At 39.7% G+C, this 20623-nt stretch overlaps 1 protein-coding gene across 2 annotated transcripts in view; it reads left to right on the top strand.

Annotated features, from left to right (window-relative positions):
* Window positions 1-20623, top strand: part of RSU1 (Ras suppressor protein 1) — a 236079-nt gene that overhangs the window by 139705 nt on the left and 75751 nt on the right. The window contains exon 9 of one of the 2 annotated variants that reach the window (XR_005010507.1): window positions 17195-17305. The exons of the other annotated variant lie outside the window; for it this stretch is intronic. The gene's annotated coding sequence lies outside the window, so the exon portion shown is untranslated. The remainder of the gene's footprint in view (window positions 1-17194; window positions 17306-20623) is intronic. 2 annotated transcript variants of the gene reach the window in all.

Genomic DNA, 20623 nt, shown 5'->3' with positions numbered 1-20623 from the left:
TTATATCTAGGTTCCTTTTAGCGCTCTAGTCTTCCTAGGTACTCTTTTTTCAGCTAATGAGATGCCTCTGAATATCATCTTACATAATTTGAATTTTTACTGTATTTTGGATCTGTATTCAACTTTGAGTCATGTGAATGTTGAGTGGAAGCAGAAAAGTCAGATTAGAGAAGCATCTGGTTTAACTTGGAGTCAATTTCAGAATAAATTAGTGGCATATTACACCAAACAGGATTAATTTGTAACAGGTTTGTCCGTGCAGACTCTTCTTTAGGATTTTAAAATTAATTTGAAATCATGGGCATATATAAGAAAATGGTGTCAATGTTTTCATCAAAAATAGGTAAAATTTGACTTTTTATTTTGTGATCCAGTCTTGCCAAGAGATGCCTTCTAGTAGAATGAAAAGGGGACTGAACTACATGTCAGGAGACCCGGAGCCCCCTTCAGGGTGTCTTCCTTCCCTCCACTTGACCGAGGGAAAGTCACTTAGGAGGGTCTTCCTGAGTCCAAACCTAGGGTTCTGTTCACTGAGTCACCTATCTGATGAGGAATCAAATGCTACTCATCTATAAGCTTGACAGTTTATCATTATGTCATGTGTTCCTAAGCATTTAACAGTTTATGTCTGATCAGCTTGCTGGCACTTAGTAATTCTTCCCTTTGGGTTTCCAAGTGTTACAGATGTATTCCTGTAATTGTTATTAATAAGAATAATTGTCAATAAAATCAATAATGAATTTTGAGAGTTGGATGCAGGCCTGTGAGTTCATGAGTCTCCCAAGTGCAGAAACTCCCACGCCTTTGTAGATCAGCCTCCCCTCCATGACCCAGTCTTAGAGAGGTGCCCCAGGCACTGAGTGTTGAAGTGATTTGTCTGTGATCACACAGTGAATATGGATAAGAAGTAAGGCCTAAACCCAGGCCTCCAAAAGCCTCCAAAGCCAGCCCTCTTGTTAATATGTGGTGCTGCCTAAATAAAATTACCAACGTTGTATTATTATGAACTCACATTTATCAAATACTTTGAGCCCTCTCCTCATAACCAGCCTGTCAGGTGTTTCAGAATATTACTGTGCCCATTTGGTAGTTAAGGATTCAGCCTCAATGTGTTGCCTGTGGGCTTTTCCATTAAGTGTTAAGCCTACTCATTCTGTCTGGTTTCCATACTGCTGTCTCCTCTTTAACTCTGCTACACTCTGCCGGGCCTCTCAGAAAGGCTGTTCAGTAGGTAGAACGTTGGGCTTCCTGGGGCACCAATTTCCACAGATTGGGCCAAATACCACTTGTCCCAGCCCCACTAGCAGATCATGGATAGCAGTCTCATACTGACTTTATTATTTGCTTCCATATTTCTGACTGTCCGCTTTCATATGAAATATAAATAGCACATTAAAGGGCAGTCCCTTCTGTTTAGGCTTAGTAAAATTCACTTATCTGTGTACCATGCTTTTATAAAGATGATTGCCTTCTAACACTAATAAAGTATTCTTACCCCCATTTTAAACAAAAGGAAACTTAGGCTGAGAGGAGCTTAAGTTACTTGCCCAAAGTCACACACTAGTAAGTGGAAGATCCAGGACCAGACCCAGACCTCTGGACTCCCACGCTCAATACTCTTTCTATTTTTACACTATGCAGCTCTCTTGAGTTTAAAATTCAAAGATGTCTGTTGCCACTTACTAATAATTAAAATCAAGCCTTTCCTACTAAAAGGAGGAAAAAATGTAATTTAAAGGCTACTGACATTTGAAATTTAAAATTTAGTCTCACTCTTTTTACATCTGCCCTGACTTAGCTGTATTTTAGGGATAAGTCACTATAAGGTGTAGCAGACAGCAAGGGGCAGTGATAGCCCAAAGAAAAAAAACAAAACGGAAGTTAGGGCAGGAGTTGGGTGGGGAGGGGTGGGGGGGTGGACGGACCCCAAATTTATACTATCAGGAATTAGAGGTGGTTGAGATTTTCCCAGAAAAAATAGACTATTCCTTTCCCCTCAAATTCTCCTGTGCTGCCTAGAAGATGCTATAGGATCAAGAGATTTACAATAGAGGAACCATAATGATCATCTAGCCCAAAGTCTTGGGTTTACACCTGGAAAAACTGTTGTGAGGAGATTAAGTGACTTTTCCAGGTTTGTACAGTTGATAGTGGCAGAGGGATGCCAATTATTCCCACCATAATTTCCAGATACCATTGTTTCTATCAACATACTCTCCAGGGAAAAGACAATGCAAGCCATAGATATATGACCAGAGTAGAATCAAATTAGCTCCAAGACTTGTAGAATTATGGAAATTCAGAACTGAAAGGGATCTCAGAGGTCATTTAGTCCAACTCCTTCATTTTATAGGCCAGGAAACTAAGTCCCAGAGAAATTGATTGACTCTCTCATAATTAGCTCATGGAATACCTAGGAGTGAACCCAGATCTCCTGACTCTTAAGTCTTCTGCAGTACCATACTGCCCCCAAGCCCAAGATTTCTAATTTGCCATGACCTAGTCAGATGGCACCACTGTCAGTGGGACCTGGATATCTGAAGCCAGCCAGCCAGCCAGCTGGTATGGAAGGGAGCAGTTGCTTCTTTACCTTCTGTAGATAAAAGCTAATCTTTAGACTCCTGGACTTACTGCCTTTCTTTGGCATTCTGGCAGGTGTCTAAGGCCTCTTATGCCAGAGTTAGTGATTTTTACATAACAAGCAAGTTGTCAATTCAAGTTTTCCTGAATCTAAGACTGTCCTTTTATGTACTACCTCATACAATTATTTTCCTACCATATGTTTTAAGCAATGCATGTGTTAACTATGTCAGGAAATTGCCATCATGTATATGTTCTTGCTATATTCTCATGAGAATGTTGTTATAGTTGGTGTTGTCTTTTCAGTCATGCCTGTCTCTTTGTGATCCCTATTTGGGGTTTTCTTGGCAGAGATACTGGATTGGTTTGCCTTTTCCTTTTCCAGCTCATTTTACAGATAAAGAAACTGAGGCAAACAAGGTTAAGTGACTTGCCTAGAGTCGCACAGCTAAGAAGTGTCTGAGGCTGGATTTGAACTCAGTATCCTGACTCTAGGCCTAGTGTTCTATCCACTGGGCAACTTAACTGCCTTATTGGGGCCCTACTGGGTCCTGGAGTCAGAATTCTGAGTTCAAATCTGGTCTTACACAAAAACTCTGTGATCCTGGGCAGGTCATTTAACCCTGTTTGCCTCAGTTTCCTCACCTGTCAGATGAGCTGGAGAAGGAAATGTTAAACCACTCCAGTATCCCTGCCAAGAAAACCCCAAGCGGGGTCATGAAGAGTCTAAAACAATTGAATAACAACACCACCAACAAAGGCGGTTGTTAGAGACAAGCCCTGGTCTCTTAAGTCTTTCAGCAGAATTTTAAGAGCTTTTAAAGTACGTATTTTAAAAAGCAGAAGATTTCAAATAGCCTGCCTCATGGCTGACTTACGCTGAAGCAGTGAGGCCTGAAATGTACATGAAGAAGGTGATAGACAATTATATTTTTTAAGTATTGCTTTGTGTAGCCATGGTATATCTTGTAGCCATGAATATACATGGGATTTTGTAAACAATTTGATAAGTTAAATCATGTAATGGACCATTTACACAATATAATAAAGACACCGACATGTATAACCACCTACAAATCTGCTGAATGCCCAATTTTTCTATCTGTGTCACAGAAAAATGCATGTCTTTAGGAAGGACAGAGATCAGAAATGAGGGTTCTATTATGGCAGTTTGGTTCCTCTTAAACATAAATGTAAAGAGTCAATAGTGGAAAAAACCAGAGTGGGAAGGGGAAGAGCACATAGGAAAGCAATGGTGTCTGAGGGCCCTGAGGGTGCCCTTACTGTAGGCTGAAAACTGAGTAAATAAGAGTTAATGAACCAAGGAAAAGAAAGAAGTGTTCCTTACAAGCCTTTCCAAAGTAGTTAAATGTTTGTTTGTTATGGGAGAAAGGGAGATTTGTGCTTCAATATCATAGAGTTCTTAGGATTTTAGTGTTAAAAGAGAACTGTCAAGATTTTCAGTCATAAGATGATAGATCTAGAACAGGAAGGGATGTCACAGGTCATCTAGTTCAAAGCCCTTATTTTACAGGCGATACCACTGAAGTCACGGGCAGTTAGATGGTGCAGTAGATAGAGCACTGGGCTTGGAAGCAGGAAGGTTCATCTTCATGAGTTCAAATTCAGCCTTAGACACTCCCTGTGTGACCCTGAGCAAGTCACTTAACTCTGTTTGCCTCAGTTTCCTCATCTGTAAAATGAGCTGGAGAAGGAAATAACAAGCCACTCCAGTATCTTTGTCAAGAAAACCCCAGATCACGTCACGAAGAGTCAGAAATGACTGAACAACTGAAGTTCAGAGCAGTAAACAACTTGTCCAGAGTCAGTGACATAAGTAGTAAGTGACACAGTCAGGATTCAAACCCAGATCCTCAGACTCCAAGTTCAGGATTCTTTCCACCAAACCATATGGTTTCTTCAAGATTAACAGGAAAGATGAAACCCTAATGCATGAGCCAAGCACAGTGAATTAAAACTGTTACCTTAATTCCTGAACCACCCAGGTCAGCCACCTCATCTCACAGAAACTGAAGGCTGGAGAGTTTAGGATAATCCCAGAGCATGCATGAGAGCTTTGTGGCTCTCCTTTTGAGTCTTCCATCCTGATGAACAGCCGCACCCATCTGCCAGGGTTTTGGGGAGGATTTTCAAATAAGACCATATTCATAAAGTGCTTAGCACAGTGCCTGGCACATAGTTAAGTGTTATATAAATATTAGCCATTATTATTATTAACAACCAAGAATAGTATAAGAAGCCTGGCATGAAGAATTATAGTATTTCAAATCTTGTGAAGGTATTTCTTCCACATATAAATTTGTAGGTTGAGAGCAGTGTGTTGTGTTAGCTAGAGAGAGGGGCCAGCTTCTAGCAGGTGGTAGTTATGTGACCTCACACAAATCATGTACCCCCTCTGTGCCCCAGATAGTTCTCTAAGACCATAAATTACAGAGAAATTGCCTGTCTGCCTCTGTGGAGAGAAGTTTCCATGCTGGGAGTTGCCCACACTGATTACATATATTATAGGTCTAAGCCAAAATAAGGATAATAATAATAAAAATATTCCTTCAAATCATTCGTTCACCCAACATTTCTTAAGCAAGACACTGTTGGCATCGGAATAAAAAGGAAAAATAAAAAACAAGCCATGCCCTTGAGGAGTTTGCATTCTACTTTGTGGGAGTGAGAAGCAGTCTGTGTAGCATGTGCAGGGCATACATTAAGGGCACAGTAACTTGGGGAGGGGTGGGGCTTATGTCTTTAGTTAGAACTGGTTGCATTGTCTTAGTGCATGCATCATCAGTATACAAACATTGATACACACACTCAGATGCCAGCCTCTCTGTGGCTCAGAGATGATTTATCATTCTAAACTTCATCCTTCAGGTTAGTTCAATTGCATTTTCTCTGGGGTCTATAGATGGATTTGGTGAATGATCAACAATGCGTTCTAGTACACAGACGCTTAGCTGCAGAATAAAATGGAGTTATAAAATAAATCTATAAAATAGTCGTAGATAAAATGGTGAGGTGATCAAAATTAATCATAGGAAGAGCAGGAGGCAAAATGCAGACATCCCAAATCAAAACGGTTGTATTGGTGGGAATGACGATTAATTATTTAATTCCAAGGATAGGTACATTATAGTCTCAAAATATATTTCAGGTTTACAATTGACTAGCCATTTTATGTGGCAGAATACCATCTTTGCATATTTATTAAAATTATTCATAACTGGCTCCTGTCTAGATGAGCTATTCAGTTCTTCTGCCTTGATCCAATATATTATCTTGTCTATTTTATCATGGTACTGTAATAGAAATTTGTCTAAATTTTAGCATGATCCATGGAACATTTTCTGAAAGTAGTATCAGCATCTTCTAAATACGTATTTTATCATTTCCATTTGGTTTAATATAATCATATAGAAGGGTTCAGTAGGACTACCCTGTATCTACAGTAAGTAACTTTTTTTAAATAGAGGAATGAAGCTGAGATAGGAATCTTTGTTCAAAACAAGGTAGTAGATAGGTTAATCTTATAAATATTTGTGTGCCAGTACATTTCAGGCACCTAAAAATATTGTACAGAATAGTGATAATATTAATAACCCCCATTTATGTATAAGAGTTTAATGTTTACAAAGTGCTTTTCTCACTTCCATCTTGTTTGTCAGGTAGGTCTTGCAAGTGTATATATTAGGCTGGTTTTATGCATGAGAAGGGGTCCCTAACTGAGTCTTAGAAGCAACTGAATGACTTGTCCAGGGTCACACATCTAGGACGTGTCAGAACTGGGGCTTGGACCTGAGCTTTAGTTTTGGTCTTTTGACCATCAGACTAAAGCTCTTTTGAAGTCTGGAGAGAGTTCATTTTTATTTAGATGGCTTGATGGAGACCAGTGTTTGCTTCCATGTAAAACAGTATTTCAGTTCCAACATACCATTGAGGCCATCCTCAGTGAGTTATAATGGGGGCTGCAGGAGGCCAGACAGAAGTTAAAATCATGATGTTTGTCTCAGATACACAATCAGTTACAGTGGAGTTGGTGGTATTTCTGTAGGCAAGTGAAAATAAAATAATAACTGACATTCGTACAGAGCTTTAAGGTTGGCAAAGCTTTTCCTATGTGTTTTTGTTTGATCCTCACAACTTTCCTGTAAAGTGGCTGTTGTCGATGGTAAAATCTTCATTTTATACATGAAGGAAATTGAGGCAGAGGTTAATCACCTTGCCCACTGTCAAACAGCTAGTAGATGTCAGAGGTAGAATTTGAATCCAGATCTCCCTCCTGACTTCAGGACTCTACCGTACTGCCTCTAAATAAAGCATGCGGCATGTGGGTGAGGAGAAGATGGTAGCTTAATAGTGTCATATCAGTAGCATTCTGCATTCCTTGAGCTCCCATTGTGTGCAGAACATTTCATTAGGCTCTGCCTGCACATAGAGGGCCCAAAGCAAGAGCCCTACTTTCAAGGACTTTACAAATTCAGATTTGCACAGGTTTAAAGTTGGATAGGACTACTCGGACCCCCACATTTTACAGTGGCTGGCACAGAGTACACAATTAATATTTTGTCTATTTCTTTGTTTATCCGTCTATCTCTGTGTATCATCTCTCTGTAACTGTCAGCCATCTGTATCTACACCCAAGGACACTAACCGTAGAAAAGTTAAGTGACTTGCTTTGGGCCATAGAGGGGTCAAGTAGCACAACCAGGATTCAAACCCAGGTCCTCTGACCCTCAGGGCTCTTTTCCATCCTTTCCGTTTGCCCCCTCTGCCTCTCTGTTCACTAGGAAATAGGATAATCTCTCTGTGGGGACCAGGTGTTTGCGGTGTACAGATTTCTCTCCTGTGACTCAAGGGTCTGGCCCTCTGGGCTTTATGTGCATAAAGATTAAAGCACTCTAGGTTTCATAGATTACAGAATCTCAGCCAGCAAATGAGATTTCGTGTGCTATTTATGCCATTTACCTGTCCGATTTATCTGCTGAAGCTAACTTCCTTCCTTTCCCCAAAACCTTTTTGTCCTCTACTTACTGAAAACCGAGCTTAGAAATGAAAGAAAATGAATGTCAATTATTTGTATTACATAAAGATTTTTGCCTCTTCAAAGGATTCTCAGCAGCGTTACTTTAAATAAGGAATTCCTGCAGTTCATTTAAGTCGCAGAATTTTATTGCTGAAATATACCTTAGAGATTCTCTAGTCCACAGAAGATAACCCGATCTCATTTTGCAGGTAGCAGATCCAAGTCCCAGAGAGGTGATACGCATTGGCCAAAGTTGGATAGCTAGTTAGTGGCAGAGTTGGGACCAGAATGCACATCTCCCGGCTTTTAGTCCTGTGATTTTTCTGCTTTTCTATGCCCCTTGTCTGCGTGTAGACCACTGTGAAATAGCAGAAACGGAGAGAGTGATTTAAGGTGAATTGTTAGATGATGCTCTTGCCAATTGAAGATCAATCAGCAATTAAGAAGATAAAGGCTTTGTGAAATTATAATATAAGTGATGAGAGGAGGAGAGTCATCAGGAAGTGACAATAATCTTTTTAAAGCATCAATTAAAAATTATAATGTAAATCAATGGGGATATATTTTTATCTCTCTCATAAAGAGATGTTACATCAGGGAGCCATTGAAATACAGTTATTCAAAAGCATGTGTCATATCCAAGTCATACAGAAATGGCGTATTCTTTATACTTTTCACTGAAAGTCTACTTCTCCACCAGCATCTCTAGGAGATACCCCACTCAACCCACAACAGGTTCAGAATGTTTCTGTTGGATAAGGTGAGACATACCTGGTCCCCTATGGACCTGGTGTTGGGGAAAAGGTGGGAACATAATGTAGCTGGTGCATTTGAGAATGAACCATTCTTTCAGGAAGATAGTTCTTGGGGGCTTTCCCATCATTCCTCTTAGCTAAGTCTTTAGTTAACTCCTAGGGAGGATAGAATTACTGCAGCACATCCTAGTACCTATTAAGTCCTGTCATCTAAACCTCTACAGTCCCTATCTCTGGAATATTTGTCCTCCACAGGCTAGGGTAAGAGCACTGTACTTAGAGTCAGAAAGACCTAAGTTCAAATTTGACTTCAAATAACTTACTAGTTGTGTGTTATTTCTTCTTCTTGTTCAGTCAGTGTGTGACTCTTCATGACCCCATTTGGGGTTTTCTTGGCAAAGACCACTGCAGTGGGTTTGCCATTTTCTTCTCCAGCTCATTTTACAGATGAGGAAACTGAGGCAAACAGGGGTAAGCAACTCTCCTGGGCAAACCATTTAACCTCTCTACCTCAGTTTTCTGTTCTGAAAAATGGGGTTAATAGTACCTACCTCACAAAGTTACTGTGAGAATAAAATGAGATCATATATACAGTGATTTGCAAATCTTAAAATAGTAATAAAGGCTAATTATCATCATTATTAATATATGTGTGATATATTCAACTAGAAAAGCCTCCCCCCCCCTTAAATTAGCCTGATCTCATGTTTATTTACTTTACCTATAAGACTATCAGTTCTATGAGAGCAGAGTCTATGTCTCATCTATTCCTATATTGCTGCTAGCAACTGTACTTACAGTATGGTGGAATGGAAAGAGTACTGAATTGGGAATTCAGAGACTTTGAATTCTAACTCTAACATCCTAAGCAAATCACTCTTAGCCTCAGTTTCTCCAACTGTAAAGGGAATGCCTTAATGCTAGTGCTTTCTTGCTGGAATCATCTCCCATTCATCCTGTATATGACTTGTTTGTACAACATCGTCACTTGCAGGTTTTCTTCCTCATCAGACTGTGGGCTCTTTGAGGGCAGGGTTGGGTTGTTTTGCCTCTCTTTTTATCCCCAATAATTTGTACAGTGCCAGATGCCACATAGCATGGTTATGGGTAAAGTACTTTGTAAGCGTTAAGATGTCATAGAAATGTCATCTGTTACCCATAATTTTATCATTATTGTTGTTACTATGTCCCCTTTAATTTCCTGTTTGACAAATGACGTTGGTTCGCCGAGGGGAAGGAAAGCAAGAGATGGGGATGATAGTGTATATAATTTCCTCTAAGATTGCTTAAACTTCGAAAATTAAATTGAAACCCTTCTTCCTTATAAAATAGGATAATGTGGCCTTAAAAAAGATGTATCTGCATTGTATATTTTATTGGCTTCTATAAAAATTTTCAATAAAATAAAGGTCAGCATTTGGCCCATAAACAATATTTGCACACCTCAGTCCCTGTTGTGATCCCTAATGTAGATAAAGGCGTAGAGCAACTTGATTTCAAAAATGCCACATTACCCATGAATGTGGGAAAGAGTCTTCACTTGTTACATGGGGAGTATTTTTCCTAGAGGTTTCTGCCAACCTCAGACTCCAGCGAAGCAGCCAGGTAGGCAAAGGGAATTCCAAGAGGAATTGACAGCACACCATTGAAACATGGAGTTAGGAAGGCTTGACCACTGCTTCCGTGGTCAACATGCGGCAGATGGATTTGCAGTGTGTTGAAAAGGGTTTTGAACTTGAGGTCATGGGACCTGCGGCCAAATCCTAGCTCTGTCCCTTATGTCACTTAGGCTACCTGGGCCTCATTTCCCTGATCTATAAAATGAGGAAATTAGACTAGATGTCTCCTAGAAACTCTTCCCACTCCGGAGCTGTGATCCTGTCCTCCTGTTCTCTTGACCTCAGTTTGTAGAAGGAGCAAAATGGCATGACCTTTGACTCTCTTGTGGGCCTTGTGGGCCATGTATATGTGAGAGACTCAGGAGACCTGGAGTGGGGGCGGGGGGGGGGAACGGGACTTTTCCAGGGTATTTCCTGTGATTGGTGGCTCTTTATGTGACCTTTCACTATTTACAGCTTGGCCACTTTGCTTACCAGGCTGCACGGTATCTCTCTGCCTCCCAGGCTGTACAGTGGGTGAGATAATGGTTCAGGGCTTATTGCACAGAGCTATTTTGAGACTTAATTGAATAATGATTGTAACCCACATCAAGATCATTAGATGAAAATGTTCAGAGTCATGGGGTGGCTCTTTCCATTTAAGAAAGCCTATATCCAAATGAGTAAATTATACCCTCATAGTAAACCATCCTCCCCTATCTCCTCTCTGATCCCTTGATGCTTTCAGGATTCAGGCTCCTCTCATCTCATAATTTTGAGGTCATGATAAGCAGAAATGAGCTAGAATGTTGGAAATAACCCCCATCCACCTCTCGAGCACAAACCTATTATAGCCGGTGGCTCATTTAGAGCCACTCCATTTAGAGTTGACTTGGAACCGGCCATTCTGAGTTTAACCTCACTTTCAAAGAGATAAGTCACAAACCAGCTCCTCCCAAGCTCTCAATATTCATCCAGCATATATGTCCAACTGTGGTATATGTATTAATCCCATGTAAGCAAGTTAATAACAGTCAGGTTCCAGGATGCCGCCAGCTGGGTTTCTTCAGTGAATTACATCTGCTCCTCTCTTTTCCTCTTGAGCAAAATATACGCTCTCCTCCCACTTCAATTCAGTCATTTTCTAGGGATAGCAGGTATAACCCCAATAAATTGAGAATACCAAAACAGACTTTTTTCTCACTCCCAGATTTGACTTAAATGTAAGCTTTTCAAATCGGTAAATGTCCTCCTGTGCCCAGATTCTTTGATTCTGCTTTTTAATAATGGCAGCCAAAAATAAACAAATGAATGAATGAATGAATGAATGAATGAATGCCCTAACCTTTTCCTTTAATTAAAATTGTCCTTTGGGAATATGTTGTATGAAAAACTAAAAAACCAAACTACAACATATTGAAGTTTAGGGGACTCCTTCCCCTCAGCTTTAATAAAGACTTTAACCAGTTTAAGCACTTCCTATTTCTGCCTGCCTTTGTCGAGGGAGTTGAGTGGGGGTGGGGGAGAGAGATTGCTCATTTGAAACCCAAAAATAAGGTTCTAAAGCAGTGGATAGAATTAGCCAAAACTGCAAGACTTTTACCTCCATGTTGCCCTCTCAAACGTCAGCATGAGCTAGAATATGTATCATCAGACACACATTTGAAAAACATGCTTTCATTATCTCTTAAAAAATTAGTCATCAGCAAAGCTGATGGATGGAACAGTGGGTAGGTTGCTTCTCTTTCAAGTGGGGAATATTCATTCTCGAGACAGCCACGCTGACTAATAAAAATTCGTTTCCTGTATATTCTTGGCTTGTGATTCTGCCAATGCGACATAATTTACCAGGTAACATGGTGGTAATAAAAGATGGCAGTAACCCATGGACCCAGGTTCTCCTTAAGTGCTTTTTCCTGCTCCTGAAGCATATTGCACCCCATCTTAGCCTTTTCATCCTGTATATAATCCTGTAAACATTTTCCTAGGAATCTGTCATGGCGGAGCTACCCATTGCGCTAAAATTTTCTCTAGTATTTCATGGAGTCCAGGGCAGCACTTGGGTTGTCTGTCTGTTATCTCACTCTGAAAACAAAACATCACTGTTGTCAGACTAGAAGAGGTCTTAGAGGCTTTCTGATCATCATCAGATGCAATCCCTTCATTTTACAGATGAGGACATTGAAGTGGAGAGAGATGGTAGGAATTTCCGCATACAAGTAGTAATTGGAAGAGTTGGCCTTCAAATATATCCTCCAACTCCAAACCAGATACGAATTCTACTGCACCAGGCATTTTGAGGGGTCATGGAAGTCTTCAATGAAGACTTTTAGGCCATTTTTGTTTGCACTGGTATAGGGTACAGCAGATGAGGAAAGCCCTACTCAATGCAGGTCAGCACCTGCTCTGTGCCTTCTAACCTCGAGACTTGCTTAGTGTCTTGCCCAAGGTCACATCTCTGGGAAGTCCCTGAGATCCAAGCAGCAGGAACCAGGCTCCTCCAAGGCAGGCTCTCTATTGACTCTGCCATAGTTACCTGTACTACTTCTTAGAAGCACCTCATCTTTGGCACAGCCTGCAGCTTACTCAGATTTGCAGTATGTGTTTCCCTTTTGGTCATCATTTTAGTACCCAGTGACTTGTGACCACATAACGTCACTGGGGAAACTTTGGTGCTGAAAGCATGGACTTTGGCTCCAGAAAGAAGTTTGAGAATGCCAAACGGGCTTCAGAGCTTTCTGAATACAAGCAGTCCAACTCCTCTTCAGTTACAGCCTTAGCTCCTTTGTGGTTTGCAGTGACTGCCTCATAAGTATACCCTGATGGACCAAGTACAAATCAAAGTCTAGGCAACATGTACAGTGCCATATGCAGTGAGGAGGCAAGTAACTTGTCCAGGATCACATAGCCAGTGTGTGTCAAAGAGTCTTAAGCCCAGGTCTTCCTGAGATTGAGGCTGGCTTTCACTCTGCCTGTCATATCCTGCCTTTTAAGTGAGTCAGTAGCTTCATAAAGTGTGTTTAGAGTGAAAAGTTAAGGTAATACACTGTGAATTTGAGCCTTAAAAATGGAAAGAAAACCAAATCTGAAAAAATGAAATCTAACTCAGAGTAATAGCTCTGTCAACATGCTTAGTCCTTAATTCTTCAAATTTTGACTTTTCAAATCGCCATCTCAGTTTCCTGAAAAGCTCTTGTACATGTACCTTATTTTTTTCTTACCAAGCAGAACATCTGATTTAAATAAACCCTTTCTGCTTGTGTTATCCTGGGCCAAGAAGGACTTGTTCTCCAGGTTCCCAGGTAAACTGAGAAAAAGGCCTGGAAGTCCCCATTTTGAGGGAAAATTCCCTAGCGTGAATTCTGAACGCCTATTATGAAACTCCACCGCAGCAGACTAGGTCAGAATCAATATTTCTGCCTGGAAGCCACATAACCTCTTGAGCAGAGATTAATGTGGTCACTGTTGGACTCTGTGTTCTCAATCGCTAAGTATGTGCACTTGTCATTCATATTTTGTTTTTAGCTTGTTTCGCTGACAGAACAATCTCAGAGGGATGAAAGTAGAACCAGCCCTCCTAGTCCTGCCCTCGTCAGCGTTTACATAGTTCAGGCTGGAAAGAAAGAAGGCTGTTTGTTAGCTGGGAACATAAGTTACTGTTTTATTTGTATATAAGCTTCTGAAAAAATCTTATTGACAGTCACTGAGCTATTGGTCTCACACTGATTTTTGCTGATTAGTAATTCTGGTGATTAAGTGGTACAGGATAGACTAAAGTGTTATTTATGAAAAGATGTAGTTTAAAGATTTTTTGTGGGGGTTTTTTAAACCCTATGTGATTGTTTCTGAGGGGTTTAACATTGTGTAGCAATATACAATGTATTTAAGAAAATATGTTATAAGCAGATTCAGGTTTTAACTTTGTGTTACAAGCTTATGTAAATAAAACTGTGCTGGAAGGCTTGTATATATGGCAGATGGGAATGTGCTCATAATTCAAAAGCAGACTGAACCAACTATTTCTAAAAGCAGTTACTAACTACATTGATTTCTTTATCTTTCCCCCTCTCCCATCTCCCTTCCCCCCCAATCCATTGGCTGAATTCTTGAGCACATGAAATGTTTAATATTTCCAGTTCCTAGGGACCTGTGATTGGTCCTGAGGCTGTTGTATATTTTTTTTTGAGACATTAACTCAGTACTTGCCTGTGGTGGGTCTTCATCTCTTCAGTTCTTAACATGCATTTCTTAGTGTGCTAGAGCTGGGATAAATGTTTTAGACAAGATATTTTCCAATGTAGTAAGAATCTAACTGGGGTTAGTCTTCCAGAGTGAACTAATTGGCATCATTAAGTATTTACTGATTAAGTATTGTGCCCATCCTCATAGGCTAGATCTTTCCTAGTTAATGGTAGTAGTGATAAGAAGAGCATCTGACATTTATGTAGCACTTTAAGCTTTACTCGGAGCTTTGCCTATAGCACCTCACTTCATCTTCACTAGAGCCCTGAGTGGTACAGTAGATACTCTCACTATCTCACCATTATAGCTAGGGAGACTGACTGTTTCGAGGTGGAGGCAGTGTATGCTTTGCTTATGACTGTAATTATTAAATTCTTGTCAAATGATTTGTCCTTTCTGTCTTTTTAGAGAAGAGAGATTAACATACTGGGTCAGATGTGGTAAATAGTGATGATCATGATGATGATGACGACGACAACATTTTATTTATGTAGTTCTTGGAGGTTGGGAATATGCTATAGATGTATCATCTCATTTGGTCATAAAAATTAATTAAAAGTTAAGCAGATACTGTGTCGATTGACTTATACCACTTCCAGCCTGTTTGTGGCTTCTAGGGTCCCAGTGACTCCCTCCCCCATTGCTTACTGATTGCTGGATTACACAACTGCAGCTGACCAGTGCACAAACAAATGTGGGATAACCTAAAAATGTGATTCTTTTATGAAGGAATCCTTGCTCGAAGTGACAATGCAGTTTTCCTCACCAACCAAGGGACCCATTATTTCTGTCGGGTGTTATCAGTGGGGCCTCATCATTTTCTGTTTCAGGCAGAATTCTGGTCCTATAGGAAATCCCTAATAAAAAAAAGAGAGAGAGATGTGTTTACCTTTTTAAAAAAATTTAATAATTTTAATATATAACATATTTTATATATAATATAATATATTTATATATAATTTATATGCAATATAATATATTTATATATAACATATTTATATATAATAATAAATAATAAATTTTTGATTTAGTAATATGCCATGATCCATCTTATCAAGATCATTCAGGCCACAAAAGACATGAAGCTCCCATATTTAAGCATCTAGCTCAGCTCCTGACACATGGTAGCCATTTAATAAATGCCTTGTCAGATGAATTGTTGAAAGATGTAGCTAACACAGGGACAAAAACAAAATTATTGAAATATTTATTAAATCATTTAAACCTGAGCACTTTTTTGTGGTTTGGGGGGGACTTTTTTCTTCAGGTATTTAATGTGAATGTGAACATATAAGTGTGACTTTTTTTGCAGAACTTCTTACTTAATGAAAGTGCAATTAAGGCCCAAATTTTCTTGTCAGGATGTGTTGTAGGGAAGATTGTTGTTCAGCTGTGGGTAGGCCAAGGTACCTATAAGGCCCGTCCAATTCTATAATTCAATGGCTCTTTTCTGGTTCTGTTTTTCTGGTGATTTCCTTTTGGCCGAGTGTAGGTTTATGTTCTTGTTTTTTAAGAGAAATCCTTTTGAAGTTTTCTTTTGCTTTTTCTGTCCTCTAATAATAATTATAGCTAACATTTATATAGTGCTTACCATGTGCCAAGCATTGTGCTAAGTGTTTTGCAGTTATTATCTTATTTGATGCTCTGGAAAAAATAAGTTGGATGAAGTTTTCATTGTAAAAAAAAATGAACAGAATTTAAATGAGAGGCAGACTTAGAGTTAGGAAGATATGGATACACAAGCTTGCTCTGTCTGACTCATGCTGGTTTTGTAACAGTGGGCAAGTCACTTCATCTCTCCCTGCTCTAGCCTGCTCTGAGTCTTTTACACGTAAATTGCTGAACTGCATTGGTGGAGGGAGTTCTATGCCAAGAATTCCCCCACTCTGATGAAATTATAAATCTGGAGCGTGTGTATATGTATGTATATGAATATTTCTTAAATGAACATAATCTTAAATTCATATTTTTCATTTCCTGTTATCTCCTGGACCTCTCTACTTGGACTCCCACTCAAATTTAATATCTCCAAAATCGATCTCTTCAGTTTCCATCATATCCCCGCCCCCAAAATCTGTTCCATTTCAAAACATATAATCTACTGAGGATAACTCATTCATCCTTCTGCCCCTTATCCCCAGCTTCTACTGTCTCCACACTCAATCAGTTGCTGTGTCTCTGCTTTTTGATACCTTCTCTCCATTCCTGCTTTCAACACTCTAGCTGAGTCTTCATGACTTAGAGCCTGAATGGGACAGTAGCCACACCCCCCACCCGACCACCAGTCAGTGTCCATGTGTCCATGCTTCCAGCCTCTCCTGCCACTCACTCCCCCAGGTAGTCCATCTTTTATACTGTTGCCAGATTAAGCTTCCTAAACTACAATATAACCCCCTTGTCTCTGAAATTCACATTGAAGTTCCTTAGCTTATTATTCAAAACCCTGAATGATTTGGATTTTCCAGTCTTATCTGTCACTACTTACCCCAAGAGTTAGCTCAAGTTGAATATTTCTTTCCCCAGATACATCCTGCATTTTATTCATTTACTTCATGACCTTCCCTCAGCTTGTTCACCCTCCCCCCCAGTATAGCCTCTCCTGGCCCTGTTCGTCTTCCTTCCCTGACACCCCACTCAACCACCCAACCTTAGCCAAAGATAATCTGTCCTTCATCTTAATTCCTGTAGCACTTTGTTAGGACTTAATGCACATTCACAGTTTATTATAGCTATTTATGGTAGCTGTCATAACCTTCCCTTCGTTGTTAGCTCTTTGAAGTCAGGGATGTTGTTTTAGTCTTCCCCCATGGGGTCTAGCATGATTCCCTTGCAAAACGCTTAGTAGATAATTCATAGATGAGTGAAAATGTCCTTGTGAAGCAACATGTGAACCGACGTGTGCTGGGTCCCAAGTTTCTGAATGCAAATGTAATAGAATGTCCCCAGTTTCTTATTTAGATTTTCTTTTTACTTTGGGTCAGGTGACTCACCCTTCTCCTGACTTCAGCCTGAATCAGCTTCCTGGATGCAGTTCCTTCTACCTGTGACTTCCTCTCTGGTGTGGGAAGTTTTCTCTGCTGCCTTCTTTTCCTGTGAGTCTTCTTGCTTTTTTTCCTACTCTTTCTCTACTCTTATCCTGTTCTGCCAGTAATTTCTCACCCAGTATAAGTAATACTATGTATAACCACCTAAGATGCTGCCCAAGGGAATTAGTTCATATCATACCATGTAGAAGTCATTTATAGTTTCTCGGTTCTCTTTCTGGTGGAACTTAAAGTTATTCCCCTCCTTACCCCCGCACCTCCCCCCCCAAAAAAAACCCTCACCAAAAACCAAAAGATGTAATTTCTCTATTTTGTATTACTATATTTATATTAGACTTCTTCCTTCTAGGATGCTATGTAGTGAAAGTAATAATTAGAACTGCCTTTAGCTCACTGTATCTTTGATTAATCAGGGGCATGCATTGTGGTGTCCTTTGAAATCCACAGGTAATCCTCCCTCCTTTCCTCATTTTAGACTCAGTTTAGTCCTTGCTGTAGCTCGTGAAACCATTGGCAGAAGCTACTAACCCGCAAATAGCCTGAAAGCCATTTTACCACATCCTACCCACAGGGGACATGGCCAAGAGTTAGGAAGCTGGAAGAATAAAAGAAAGCGGAAGGACTAGGTCAGCTGCAGACATACAGCCTTCCCCTAAATGATGGGTGCCACCTTTTTATGATTTTTGTTCTGATAGAAAAAGCAAGACCACATAGAAGCAGCACTGGAAAAGTAATAGGTGCTTTTGAGTCTTGCATCCAAGCAGAGTCAAAAGTGTCCTGGACCCTTAAGGACGGTGTGAGCAGGACTTTGTAGCCGAGAGAAGAGTAGCTGGTATTTTCACGCTTGCTGAGTTGATCTCCAGTGGAATCTTAGGTGTGTGTATGTGTGTCTACACACTGAAGTTCACCTGGCTTAAAGTTCACCAGTAAATTCATCAGTACTTAAAACATCCCTATGAGCCATGTTTTTAAAATGCCATCACACATTGCCATGCAGTGTTCTTTTCTCGGTTATCATTTGGAGAAACACCTCCAGAAGAACCCTGTTGTTAACTTTGGGCGAGCATTACTTATTACAAGTGCTTAAAGCAGGGTCTTGGGTGTTGTCGTTCCACCTTTTCCGTGTATTTACACCTCTTCGATTTTGCTTTATGAGCAGCAAAAGCAAACTGTCACTATTTGCTGTAAATTGAAGCTTTTAATAACTATGTCTGTTCTACAACATTTGTCAGCTTTGAATATTCTGTCAGTAGAAAATAAAAATAGCAGGGAGATTCAGCCGCGGTGACACCGAGAATTTATCTGCTTATGCTCGAGCAAGGTAAAAAAAAAAGAGAGTCTTGAAGAATGAGCATTTGGCATTTTCCTTCAGATAATGTAGATGTGAACAAGCTATTCCTTAGAATAAGTTCCAGATGCAAAGTCATCAAGATAAAGAAATGAAGTCTTGTCATTAACCAAGGATCAGGACCTCTTCACCTAGACAGGAGAGCATAGCAGAAGCATGGATTCCTTCAGAAATTCATTGTTTAGCAGAAACCTCAAAACCAAGTTCTCAGTAGGCAGCAAAAAAGACACAATATCCCACTGTTGAAGACCTTGATGTTTATAAAGTCTAAATTTTTAAACTGCTTTCTAGTAAAAATTCATGTGCTAAAGATGATCTTGGATAATATGTGAGTATAAAAAATTAATTTCTCTTGTAAAGATAGATAATTCAAGTAAATCAAATCAAAATACATTCCATACTTTATATTTGTATTAGTAAATGATATGTTTCCATTATAAATAATACAATTTGCATTAAATATTAAGCAGATATTCACTGCTTAACTTTTTTAAAAAAAATGACAAAAAACTGGCTTTCAGTCCTTTTTTTGCTCCCTCTTGATTTATTCATTTAAGCCCCATTTCTGTCATCGTACCTTGATTACCTTTTTTTCTTTTTTTCTATTCCTACTCTCCAAGAAAAACCCATCTTTGTCATCATCATGACCCCTGAGCATTCCTTGACTATCCACAGTGTGTATGGTCCTCTGCTATTCACACTTAGCACAAACCAACACTGTTTTAAGTGAAGGTCCCAGTGTTAATAAAAAATTGCTAAGCCATATTGCATGGCTTTAGCCACCTTCCTGTAAGCCTCTATTGTAATGGAAAGGTGATTAATGCGCCCGTAGCTGTAAGCCTACCTCATTCCCCAGCTAGTCTTTAGTCACTCAAATATGACGCCTTCAACCTAAGGAAAATTGAAATGGTCTGTGGTGTACTAAAGAGGCTTAGGAAGGAGATGGTCCTTGCCTTGCAGAGGTTTGTGTGATAGACAGTCATAGGGGTTTTGTTTTGATTTTGTATTAAAGTTATTTTGTGGGAGGAAGCCTGGTGTGGTAGGAAAAACACTCTACTGATAATTGGAGGGTCTGGGTTCTAATCCTATTCCCACTATTTCCTAGTCATGTGATCTTAGAATTCACATCTGTCCTCTATGGCTCCTCTGTAAATTGTGAATAATACCTCCAGCACTGCCTACTCCATAGGGTGGTTGTGCTCATCAAATGTAAATGATACCTGTGCAGACTACTAGGCCCTACCCTTAACCAGCCATACCACTGGGAGGCCAATACCCAGAAGAGATTAAAAAAAGAGGAAAAGGTCTTTTATGTGCATAAATATTTAGAGCAGCTCTTGTTAGGGTGGCAACAACAACAGCAAACCTGGGAACTAAGAGGATGCCCAGCTATTGAGGAGCGGCCAAATAGTCTGTGGTATGTGATGAATGCGATGGAATATTACCGTGCAGTAAGAAATGAGGAAGTGGACGATTTCAAAAAGACGCGGAAAGAATTTTCAAACCGATGCAGAGTGAAACCAGCAGGATCAGGAGAAGAATTTGTGGTGTAAATTATAAATTTTATACTATGACATCCACGCTGTAAAAATGAACAGTTACAACTTTTATAAGGGAATGAAATGAGCAGAAGCAAGAGAACAGTGTATATAGTAACCACAACACTCTAAAGACAAACAACTTCGAAAGCTGTAAGAACTGGGATGAATGCAATGCTCATTCATGATTTTTGAGGGTCAGGTGATGAAATAGGCTGGTGGTTGGATTTAGAATACAGAATGAGGTGAAGCATGGTTCTAGAAATGGGAAATGTACCTTTAGATGAAGTCTTTAATAGTCTTGTTTTGTTGCTAGAGACACCTAATAAATGGGAGTAATCTGTTAATGTTCATATTGTAAAAACAAGTATCACTAAAGCTTAAAAAAGGAAAAACTGTAATGCATTCTCCATAGGTTAAGTGCCATTACTGTTAAGCAAACATATACTATTTTTATCAAAATGTGCTGGCTGTCTTCTT

This window comes from Trichosurus vulpecula, chromosome 5 (assembly GCF_011100635.1).
Source record: "Trichosurus vulpecula isolate mTriVul1 chromosome 5, mTriVul1.pri, whole genome shotgun sequence".
In the NCBI taxonomy this organism is placed as follows: Eukaryota; Metazoa; Chordata; class Mammalia; order Diprotodontia; family Phalangeridae; genus Trichosurus; species Trichosurus vulpecula.
The sequence above is the reverse complement of the archived record's forward strand: the minus strand, read 5'-3'. Positions and strand labels throughout refer to the sequence as shown.